The sequence below is a fragment of the Balaenoptera acutorostrata genome, chromosome 8, assembly GCF_949987535.1.
Source record: "Balaenoptera acutorostrata chromosome 8, mBalAcu1.1, whole genome shotgun sequence".
NCBI lineage: Eukaryota > Metazoa > Chordata > Mammalia > Artiodactyla > Balaenopteridae > Balaenoptera > Balaenoptera acutorostrata.
Window position 1 is genome coordinate 115766430 of NC_080071.1, and position 12177 is coordinate 115778606.

Below are 12177 nucleotides of genomic sequence, written 5' to 3' on the forward strand. Positions count from 1 at the left end.
GCATTCATTATGTTAAAAGATTTAAAAATATTTATGTGGCTTTATTTTATTTTTTCACATTAACAAATTTAAAAGTAAAAAATCCCCTAAAGGTCAAGTTGGTCTTGTGTTAAAAGTTAGTGTCAACAGAGCTGTCTTTTATCATTGTTACTTTCTCTTTTTAGAAGGTTGGATGGCTACCAGCAGAAAATGACTTTTATATGTATCCTAATTAGATAAATCTATCCTTTGCTCACTGGATGCAGTGAGGTTTATGTAATTGAGATTAGTAATTGAAGAATGGCCTTGCTGGATCAGGCTCAAGCTTAATCTAATGAAGTATATAAAAAAGCCCTGGAACCAGCAGTGCCTCCACAAAGTATGTACTGGGGGAGAGCATCCTCCCCAGTGTCAGTCGTAGAATAGATATTGACCCAGCTTTTCCTAGAAACTCTGTTCATTAGTTTGGTTAGTCAAGTTTATGATGCATTTGTTTCTTATATTAATTCCAAGTCTTTTGAGTTCTCTAAGATGAGGTTGTAAAGAACACACTCTTAGTATTTTTGTTGGTCATGGTCTAGTCTCATATCTCTCTCCAATTCATGTGATCATTTTAATCTTCTCTTTCTTTAGTTCTGTTGCCTCTTTTTTGAGCTGCAACAATTGAAACATTATAATATGCCAAATTTAAATGTAGTTGTGTTTAAGGTCTCAAGAGTACACAGTAAGTTAAGGGCAGCATTCAGAACTAATGATTTTTGACTATGATGACATCTAAGAATGCACCATCTATGTCATATCTGAGTTTCACTTAGTACATCTAAGATTAGTCAGCTGATACGCATAAAGGAACTTGTATTTGCTTGTGCTAAAATTTGATTATCACTTTTTGCTTGCAGTCTTAATCTTTCTCAGTTGACTTGGTTCTTGACTAGTAGATACCATTTGAAAATTTAAAGATTTTCTTTTTGCATTCCTTTCTTCCCCTGTAAAGACTTAAATGATTTAAAGGAAAGCCATTCCTTTCTCTCTCTAGAAGAGTGCCCACAATCCCTGTTCTTTGTCCGATAATAAAGCATTCTCCCATTCTAATTTTAATTAATAGTCTTTGCATAGAAATTTATTCAAGATTTTTTAATGGTAGATTTCATCCAGTTAACACTAACTGTTGCTTATTTATACTCAAATTGCTCATAAAATTGTCATAAACAATTGCCACTTGTGAAAGAATAACATTTTGGGCAATTTGGTTAGTTAAGGATTTTGTTTAAATTTGTATTGTGAAAGCCCTAAATTTCTCTCAAACATAGGAATCTAGATAAAGTTAAATGTAACCCCCCCCACCCCAAAAGGACAGGGGGGTTTTGTTTCCTTTCTTTTTGGCTATACTCACCAGTACCTCACATAAAGTTGATATTTGGCAATAGTTCATCAATAGAATGTATCAAATCTTGTTGCTCATGGGTCTGTTGAGTGAATTCTTCTACATTTTCCTCTATAGTCATCCTCCCCACATAGACACATTTTAAATGTTTTATTATTGAAAACTAACAGACACATGGTAAATGAAAACAGTAGAAAAAGGGATATGATAAACCTCCCTCCCATCCAGGTACCTAAGCCCCCTGCCCTACAGCATTTGCTGTGCACAGTTTCTGTGTGCCCTTTCAGAAATGGTTTTTGCTTGTGCAGGCATATATGTGTGTATTTTTTCCAGCACAGAAAAGGGTTTTTGTTTGTTTTTTTCACAGTTCTTAGATCCAGCACACAACAGCAATATTGAGAACATACAGAATTGGACTGGTCCTGGTTGGGGTTAGATGTGGCTGTTTCTGGAGAAGTAATTTCTAATATGGCACCAGAAAAGGATAGTATAGCTTGACCCAGTGGATCTCAACCGGAGGCAGCTTTGCCCACCAAGGGACATTTAACAATGTTTAGAGACATTTTTGGTTGTCCCAGATGGGAAAGGGGTGCTACTGGCATCTGGTGGATAGAAGCTGGGGATGCTGCTAAACATCCTACGATGCATAGCATGTTCCTGCAAAACAGAAAGTTACCTGGTGCAAAATGTCAGTAGGGCTGAGGTTGAAGAAACCACGCGTTAACCTAAAGAGTTAAGAAGTGAGACTAAAAGCGGTGTTATCGTCTCTAGATTAATTTTGAGTGTTTGGTGAATTTTATCTGTTCTAGTAAGAAATAGACTATTCATCTGTAATTCTTCAAGGACCATAAGGACAAAGATCACATTTGCAATCTTTTTCTAATTGGGGGCTTTAGGGAAACGTTTCGATATTTCTGAAATTTAAAGTTTAAATTTAGCTTGTTAATGTTGCTTTTCTGTTAAGTACTAATGTGTTTTTTAGCCTCTTATTTGAGCTTGTTATGAATCTTATCATATTAGAAGATATTTTGGTAGTTTGGCTTCTAATTTTGTTTATGGTGGGTTTTGACATAAATTTTTTTGTTACTCAAATCTACCAGCCTTTAATTTTGCTTTATTTCATTACCTTTATGTTTATCTGGAGATAAATGTCTACCTATATTTATTTACTGATTTCATGGGAAGAGATTCTTGGGTTTTGGCGTTTGTTTTTCCTTGTTAGGTTTATTTTGGTATGTGGTTCCTAAACATTTACTTAAGGTTGATATTCTCTTTCTTACCCCAGATAAGGAGGAAAAGAATCATAAAGGTTAAACACTTTGTCTGAACTCACACAGCAGCAGAGTGACAAAAGCTAAAAATCGCACCCAGATCTAGACTCCATTGTTCATGCAGTTATCAGTATTTCTGCCTCAAGTATCTGTTACTAGGAATCTTTTCATAGCCCTGAAAATTTTCACTAAAAGCAGTTGACGTGTAAAGCTTTTGTGACATGCCAGTTGTGATTCACCAACGCTCGGCATGAGAATTACCGGGACGCTCCTCTAAAATGTGCTTCAGCGGGCTGTACCTTAGACCTGTGTAATCAGAGTATTTGTGGGGGGACCTGCGATCCTCTACCTTAACAAGCTTCCCAGGTGATACTGATGCCTGCTAAAGTTGAAGGCTGTTCGTTTAAATTTTGATGTTTCCCCTGTGTCTCATAATCTGTTATACAGTCAGCCCTCCATGTCTGTGGGTTCTGCATCTGTGGATTCAACCAACTGCAGATCAAAAATATTTGGGAAAAAATTCACTTACAAAAAGCAAAACTTTTATTTACCCCACACCAGCAGCTATTTACATAGCATTTGCATTGCATTAGGTATTATAAGTGATCTAGAGATGACTTAAAGTGTAAGGAAGGATGTGCGTAGGATATATGCTATTAATTACTACGTCATTTTATATAAGAGACTTGAGTATCCATGGATTTCGGTCAATGTGGAGGGGTCCTAGAACCAATCCCCCGCCTGTGGCTACTGAGAGATGACTGTACAATGGCCATTTTATAGAAGTTAAATCAGCATGTTTCATTCCTTTACCTGCTAAAGTAAAATGTCTTTGAAATCTGAGTGGTTGTTTATATTATAGCGCACTTATGCTTCTGCTTTTTAATTTAATAAAGCAATTAGTCGAAGAATAATCTTATGTTCAAAATCCATTAATGCTACTAGGAAATACTGTAGGGCTGTCCAGTAGAACTTTTCGCGATAATGGATGTATTCTGTATCTTTTATGTTCAAAATGATATGTACTGACCAAACACATTTCCTGGATTGTAAATTTGAGATTATTAGATGATTTCTAAATTCCTTTTCAACTATAAATTGTGTGGATGAAAATTTATTAAGATCCCACTCTGTAGGGCTTCCCTGGTGGCACAGTGGTTAAGAATCTGCCTGCCAATGCAGGGGACACGGGTTCGAGCCCTGGTCCGGGAAGATACCACGTGCTGGAGAGCAACTAAGCCCGTGCGCCATAACTACTGAGCCTGCACTCTATAGCCCGTGAGTCACAACTGCTGAGCCCACATGCCACAACAACTAGAGCCCATGCTCTGCAACAAGAGAAGCCACTGCAATGAGAAGCCCACACACTGCAACGAACAGTAGCCCCCGCTCGCTGCAACTAGAGAAAGTCCGTGCGCAGCAACAAAGACCAAACGCAGCCAAAAATAAAGAAAATAAATCATTAAAAAAAAAAAAATCCCACTATGTAATAGGCATTTTACTATGGCAGCTGAAGTATTCTCCTCCTGAGGAAACAGATGCAATTACTAAGTTACTTGTCCAGAAAGTAGCCGTTATGTGATTGGCATTTGAACCTAGATCCCTAGCCTGATCGCATGCTGCAGTTCTCACTTGTGTCTAATATGTTTAAGAAATGTTCCTAATGTGTTTCAGAAATAGGGCACGCTAAGTATTGATGCCAGTGATTTCTAAGGAGGAGATGAGTATACAAGTGAATAATGAAAATACTCTCAGATTTTGATTTGCTTTTCTCATTGGGCGAAATCCAGTGAAGTCCTCTTTTGAGTTAGGCCCCAATTCCTCCTTCAGCCATACATCAGTCTTAGGATTTACGCATTGTGCATCCCTGTTTTTCCATGTGGTGCTTTCCCTTCACTTTGCATGTGATCCTGGCCTGTGAGGTTGTGAGACTGAGCTGAAGTTCCAACTCTTAACAAACCATTCCCCAGATAACTCCACTCTTTCACTTCTGTTTGATTCTCTGACCTTATCCTTTGGGTCCTGTTCTATTTCATCTATTTGATATTCTTTAGTGCTGTAGTGTAACTGTGCATATATGAAATGAAGTGGGTTTTTTTGTGTTTTTTGTTTGTTTGGTTGGTTGGTTGAGTTTTTTTGGCCATGCCACGCGGCATGCAAGATCTTAATTCCCCGACCAGGGATTGAACCCGTGCCCCCCAACAGCGGAAGCGCGGAGGAAGTGGGTTTTGTTAATTGTTATAAAATGAAACACAAACATGTAAAACCACTAAATGTATAGCATAGTGAATTATTATAAGGTAAACAACTTTGTAACTACCCCTCAAATCAAACAAGGGAACTTTGCTTACTACCCGAGAAGTGCCTTCATGTGCTCCATCCCAATGTCAACCCTTTCCTTTCCTCCACAAAGGGATAGAAAAACTCTCCTATCCTTTCCCATTATTAGAGATTTGATAGGTTTCTTAAATCTCTCAAGGTACAGGTTTCCCCTCTATCCCTTTCTTTTACTTAAATTTTATCTGTTGAAGGACCTAGGACATTATACCTGTAGAGTTTCCACCTGTCTGGGTTTTGCTAACTGTATATTCATGGTGCAGTTTATTATGTTCCTTTGTTCCTGTATTCCCTGCAAATTGCCAGTTGGATCCAGAAATTTGATCAGACTCATGTTAGATTCTTTTGGCAGGGCTACAGGTGATGTTATATTCTTTAATCAGCAGGCACCTAATGTCTGGTTGTCTTTTTGTGGTGTTAGCAGCTGTCGATATTCAATGCCTAGATCCTTTTATTCATTGTGATACTTTAATTCTGTCATTTCTTCTTCATTTATTAATTGGAATATTTGTATAGTGAAATGTTGTGATTCATCACTGTTTGGACATCCGGTGGTACAAGTTCATATAGGAAAGGCAGAATAAATACTTGATTGTTGCCCTATATTTACCACCTTTGTTGAGATAAAATTCACATACCATATATTTCATCCTTTGAAAGTGTACAGTTCAGTGGTTTTTGCGTACGTTCACAAAGTTGTACATCAATTTTAGAAATCTGTATCACCCCAAGAAGAAATCCCACATCCTTTAGCCATCTCTTCCCATTCTTCCAACCAGCCTATTCTGGACAGTCCCTATAAATGGAATCATTCAATGTGTGGTCCTTTATGACTGGCCTCTTTCACTTAGTACATAATGTTTTCAAGGTTCATCTGTGTTGTAGCATGTATCAGTACTTCATTTATTTTTCTTGCTAAACTACCATTATACCACATTTTGTATATACATTTATTAGTTAGTGGACATTTGGGTTGTTTCTACTTTTGGGCTGTTATATTGCTGCTATGAACATTTATGTATGTTTTTGTGTAGATACATGTTTTGGTTTCTCTTGAATATATACCCAGGAGTAGAATTGCTGGACCATCTAGTAACTCTGTCTGTACCCATATAGTCTGGGATAGTTTCCTCAGTATTCCAGGTTCATCTTGTACATTTTATGTCCACAGCTGAAATGGCCATTTCTTTAAGAAACCCTGCTTTTTCTTTTAGTAGAAAGTGGTATTTCAAGATATCAACCTGGACCCTGGAGATACTCATTGTTGCTAAGTTTGTCTTGTTTTTAGGCATCTTCAGTGAACAGAGCAAGGAAATACATAGTACAGTAAATGTGTATTCGCTATACACATCAACATATTGTTTATTATTCATTTAACACTAAATATATGAACTGTACAAAATATAGGTGGACTTGTTATATATATACATTTTAAATACATATATTTAAGATATCTTAGGAATTCATTCTGATTCAAGCAACAATAGCATTTCTTACTTAACTTTTTTTTTTTTTAACCTCTTTTGTATTACATCTCTGTGACCTTTATTTCACACCAAAAATCTTAGTTTTGAAGGATGTGGGAATGATAGAGTTTAAATATCCCAATATCACTTGTTAACTTAATCCCACATTACACAAACATGTCTCAGAATTACAGTACAACCACCACCAGTATAATTACTGAGAACAGTTAAATGTTTTTGATTGCTTTCCCCTCTCACCCCTGGTTTTTAGAAGTTGTATCTACATTATCATAAATAGCCATTACAAAACTCTCCCTTTTAATCTTCATTCAAGCTTAGTTCTGCAAGTAACTTTATTTGTATTGTTCACTACCAGTGCGTATGTTGAAGTCTCTGTAATCATTTTGATTGTTTAAAGTTATCTTGAAGACCATGGAAACAATATTGTCTGAATCCTTGGATGTTGATAATGTTTTGTGCCCTTTATATCCAAGGTCAGTTTGCTGGATATAAAATTCTTGGCTTGTGCTTTCTTTTCTTGAGTATCTTAAATATGTAACAATTGCTTTTTTCTTTTTTCCTGATATAAAGCATTGCTGGCAGTTTGAGTGGTGACCTAATTTTCTTTTATTTATTTTCGCCTAAGTGATCAAAGGATTTTTTTTCCTTAAAAATCTAGGTGGTTCTGGGTTGATATGCTCAGGTGTGTGATGTGCTCTTTGAATGTGTGATTTCATATCTTTTTTACTTAGGTTTTGTGTTATGAATCTTTTTTTTCCTCTTTTTTTAACATCTTTATTGGAGTATAATTGCTTTACAGTGCTTTGTTAGTTTCTGCTGTATAGCAGAGTGAATCAGCTGTACATATACATACATCCACATATCTCCTCCCTCTTGCGTCTCCCTCCCACCCTCCCTATCCCACCCCTCTAGGTGGACACAAAGCACCTAGCTGATCTCCCTGTGCTATGCACCTGATTCCCACTAGCTATCTGTTTTACATTTGGTAGTGTATATATGTCCATGCCACTCTCTCACTTCGTCCCAGCTTACCCTTCCCCCTCCCCGTGTCAAGTCCATTCTCTACGTCTGCGTCTTTATTCCTGTCCTGCCCCTATGTTCTTCAGAACCATTTTTTTTGGGGGGGGGATTCCATATATATGTGTTAGCATACGGTATTTGTTTTTCTCTTTCTGACTTACTTCACTCTGTATGAAAGACTCTAGGTCCATCCACCTCACTACAAATAACTCAGTTTCGTTTCTTTCTATGGCTGAGTAATATTCCATTGTATATATATGGTACATCTTCTTTATCCACTTATCTGTCGATGGACACATAGGTTGCTTCCATGTCCTGGCTATTGTAAATAGAGCTGCAATGAACATTGTGGTACGTGACTTTTTGAATTTTGGTTTTCTCAGGGTATATGCCCAGTAGTGGGATTGCTGGGTCATATGGTAGTTCTATTTGTAGTTTTTTAAGGAACCTCCATACTGTTCTCCATAGTGGCTGTATCAATGTACATTCCTACCAACAGTGCAAGAGGGTTCCCTATTCTCCACACCCTCTCCAGCATTTATTGTTTGTAGATTTTTTGATGATGGCCATTCTGACTGGTGTGAGGTGATACCTCACGGTAGTTTTGATTTGCATTTCTCTAATGATTAGTGATGTTGGGCATCCTTTCATGTGTTTGTTGGCAATCTGTATATCTTCTTTGGAGAAATGTCTGTTTAGGTCTTCTGCGCATTTTTGGATCGGGTTGTTTGTTTTTTTGATACTGAGCTGCATGAGCTTCTTGTATATTTTGTCAGTAGCTTTGTTTGCAGATATTTCCTCCCATTCTGAGGGTTGTCTTTTCATCTTGTTTATGGTTTCCTTTGCTGTGCAAAAGATTTTAAGTTTCATTAGGTCCCCTTTGTTTATTTTTGTTTTTATTTCCATTTCTCTAGGAGGTGGGTCAAAAAGGATCTTGCTGTGATTTATGTCATAGAGTGTTCTGCCTATGTTTTCCTCTAAGAGTTTGATAGTGTCTGGCCTTACATTTAGGTCTTTTTTTTTTTTTTTTTTAAAGATTTATTGATTGATTGCTATGTTGGGTCTTCATTTCTGTGCTAGGGCTTTCTCTAGTTGCGGCAAGTGGGGGCCACTCTTCATCGGGGTGCGTGGGCCTCTCACTATTGCGGCCTCTCTTGTTGCGGAGCACAGGCTCAGTAGCTGTGGCTCACGGGCCTAGTTGCCCCACGGCATGTGGGATCCTCCCAGACCAGGGCTCGAACCCGTGTCCCCTGCATTAGCAGGGAGATTCTCAACCACTGCGCCACCAGGGAAGCCCCTACATTTAGGTCTTTTGAGTTTATTTTTGTGTATGGTGTTAGGGAGTGTTCTAATTTCGTTCTTTTTTTTTTTTTTTTTTCTAATTTATTTTCTTCTGCAGCAGCTTATCAGTGGAGAATCACTATGTTAGGTAAAATGCATCTGAAAGGTGTTATCAGGGCATGTCTTTTTATGGACTCATGTTCTGATTCTTGGTCACTCATTCATATCTAGGTTTCCTCCTGCACTTTTTTTTTTAATTAATTAATTAATTTATGGCTGTGTTGGGTCTTCTTTTCTGTGCGAGGGCTCTCTCCAGTTGCGGCGAGCAGGGACCACTCTTCATCGCGGTGCGCGGGCTTCTCACTATCGTGGTCTCTCTTGTTGCGGCGCACAGGCTCCAGACGCGCAGGCTCAGTAATTGTGGCTCACGGGCCCAGTTGCTCCGCAGCATGTGGGATCTTCCCAGACCAGGGCTTGAACCCGTGTCCCCTGCATTGGCAGGCAGATTCTCAACCACTGCGCCACCAGGGAAGCCCTAATTTCATTCTTTTACATGTAGCTGTCCAGTTTTCCCAGCACCGCTTACTGAAGAGGCTGTCTTTTCTCCATTATATATTCTTGCCTCCTTTATCAAAGATAAGGTGACCGTATCTGCATGGGTTTATCTCTGGGCTTTCTATCCTGTTCCATTGATCTACATGTCTGTTTTTGTGCCAGTACCATACTTTCTTGATTACTGTAGCTTTGTAGTATAGTCTGAAGTCAAGGAGCCTGACTCCTCCAGCTCCGTTTTTCTTTCTCAAGGTTGCTTTGGCTATTCGGGGTCTTTTGTGTTTCCATACAAATTGTGCAGTTTTTTATTCTAGTTCTGTGAAAAATGCCATTGGTAGTTTGATAGGGATTGCACTGACTCTGTAGATTGCCTTGAGTAGCATGGTCATTTTAACAATGTTAATTTTTCCCATCCATGAATACAATATATCTCATCTGTTTGTATCATCTTTAATTTCTTTCATCAGTGTCTTATAGTTTTCTGTATACAGGTCTTTTGTCTCATTAAGTAGGTTTATTCCTAGGTATTTTATTTTTTTTGTTGCAGTGGTAAATGGGAGTGTTTTCTTAATTTCTCTTTCAGATTTTTCATCATTAGTGTATAGGAATGCAAAAGGTTTCTGTGCTTTAATTTTGTATCCTGCTACTTTACCAAATTCATTGATTAGCTCTAGTAGTTTTCTGGTAGCATTTTTAGGATTTTCTATGTATAGTATCATGTCATCTGCAAACAGTGACAGTTTTACTTCTTGTTTTCCAATTTGGATTCTTTTTATTTCTTTTTTTCTCTGATTGCTGTGGCTAAAGCTTCCAAAACAATGTTGAATAATAGTGGTGAGAGTGGGCAACCTTGTCTTGTTCCTGATCTTAGTGGAAATGCTTTCAGTTTTTCACCATTGAGAACGATGTTGGCTGTGGGTTCGTCATATATGGCCTTTATTATGTTGAGATAAGTTCCCTCTATGCCTACTTTCTGGAGGGTTTTTATCATACATGGGTGTTGAATTTTGTCGAAAGCTTTTTCTGCATCTATTGAGATGATCATATGGTTTTTCTCCTTCAGTTAATATGGTGTATCACATTGATTGATTTGCATATATTGAAGATATTGAAGAATCCTTGCATTCCTTCAATAAACCGCACTTGATCATGGTGTATGATCCGTTTAATGTGCTGTTGGATTCAGTTTGCTAGTATTTTGTTGAGGATTTTTGCATCTATGTTCATCAGTGATATTGGCCTGTAGTTTTCTTTCTTTGTGACATCTTTGTCTGGTTTTGGTATCAGGGTGATGGTGGCCTCGTAGAATGAGTTTGGGAGTGTTCCTCCCTCTGCTATGTTTTGGAAGAGTTTGAGAAGGATAGGTGTTAGCTCTTCTCTAAATGTTTGAATTCACCTGTGAAACCATCTGGTCCTGGGCTGTTGTTTGTTGGAAGATTTTTTTTTTTTTTTTTTTTGTTGGAAGATTTTTAATCACAGTTTCAATTCCAGTGCTTGTGATTGGTCTGTTTATATTTTCTGTTTCTTCCTGGTTCAGTCTCAGAAGGTTGTGCTTTTCTAAGAATGTCCATTTCTTCCAGTTTGTCCATTTTATTGGCATACAGTTGCTTGTAGTAATCTCTCATGATCCTTTGTATTTTTGTAGTGTCAGTTGTTACTTTTTCATTTCTAATTCTGTTGGTTTGAGTCTTCTCCCTTTTTTTCTTGATGAGTCTGGCTAATGGTTTATTAATTTTATCTTCTCAAAGTACCAGCTTTTAGTTTTACTGATCTTTGCTATCGTTTCCTTCATTTCTTTTTCGTTTTTCTTATCTGATTTTTATGATTTCTTTCCTTCTGCTAACTTGGGTGGTTTTTTGTTCTTCTTTCTCTAATAGCTTTAGGTGTAAGGTTAGGTTGTTTATTTGAGATTTTTCTTGTTTCTTGTGGTAGGATTGTATTGCTATAAACTTCACTCTTAGAACTGCTTTTGCTGCATCCCATAGGTTTTGGGTCATCATGTTTTCATTGTCATTTGTTTCTAGGTATTTTTTGGTTTCCTTTTTGATTTCTTCTGTGATCTCTTGGTTAAGTAGTGTATTGTTTAGCCTCCATGTATTTGTATTTTTTACAGATTTTTTCCTGTAATTGATGTCTAGTCTCCTAGCATTGTGGTTGGAAAAGATACTTGATACGATTTCAATTTTCTTACATTTACCATGGCTTGATTTGTGACCCAAGATATGATCTATCCTGGAGAATGTTCCACGAGCACTTGAGAAAAAGTGTATTCTGTTGTTTTTGGATGGAATGTCCTATAAATATCAATTAAGTCCATCTTGTTTAACATATCATTTAAAGCTTGTGTTTCCTTATTTATTTTCATTTTGGATGATTTGTCCATTGGTGAAAGTGGGGTGTTAAAGTCCCCTGCTATGATTGTGTGTTACTGTCTATTTCCGCTTTTTTGGCTGTTAGCATTTGCCTTATGTATTGAGGTGCTCCTGTGTTGGGTGCATAAATATTTACAATTGTTTTATCTTTTTCTTGGATTGATCCCTTGATCATTATGTAGGGTCTTTCTTTGTCTCTTTTAATGGTCTTTATTTTAAAGTCTATTTTGTCTGATATGAGAATTGCTACTCCAGCTTTCTTTTGATTTCCATTTGCATGGAATATCTTTTTCCATCCCCTCACTTTCAGTTTGTATGTGTTCCTAGGTCTGAGTTGGGTCTCTTGTAGACAGCATATATACGGGTGTTGTTTTTGTATCCATTCAGCCAGTCTGTGTCTTTTGGTGGGAGCATTTAATCCATTTACATTTAAGGTAGTTATCGATATGTATGTTTCTTTTACCATTCTCTTGTTTTGGGTTTGTTATTGTAAG

General features: G+C 37.4%; 1 protein-coding gene across 5 annotated transcripts in view; it reads left to right on the top strand.

Annotated features, from left to right (window-relative positions):
- The window catches only part of CCNT2 (cyclin T2), a 48464-nt gene that overhangs the window by 3239 nt on the left and 33048 nt on the right, over nt 1-12177 (top strand). The gene's annotated exons all lie outside the window — the stretch shown is intronic.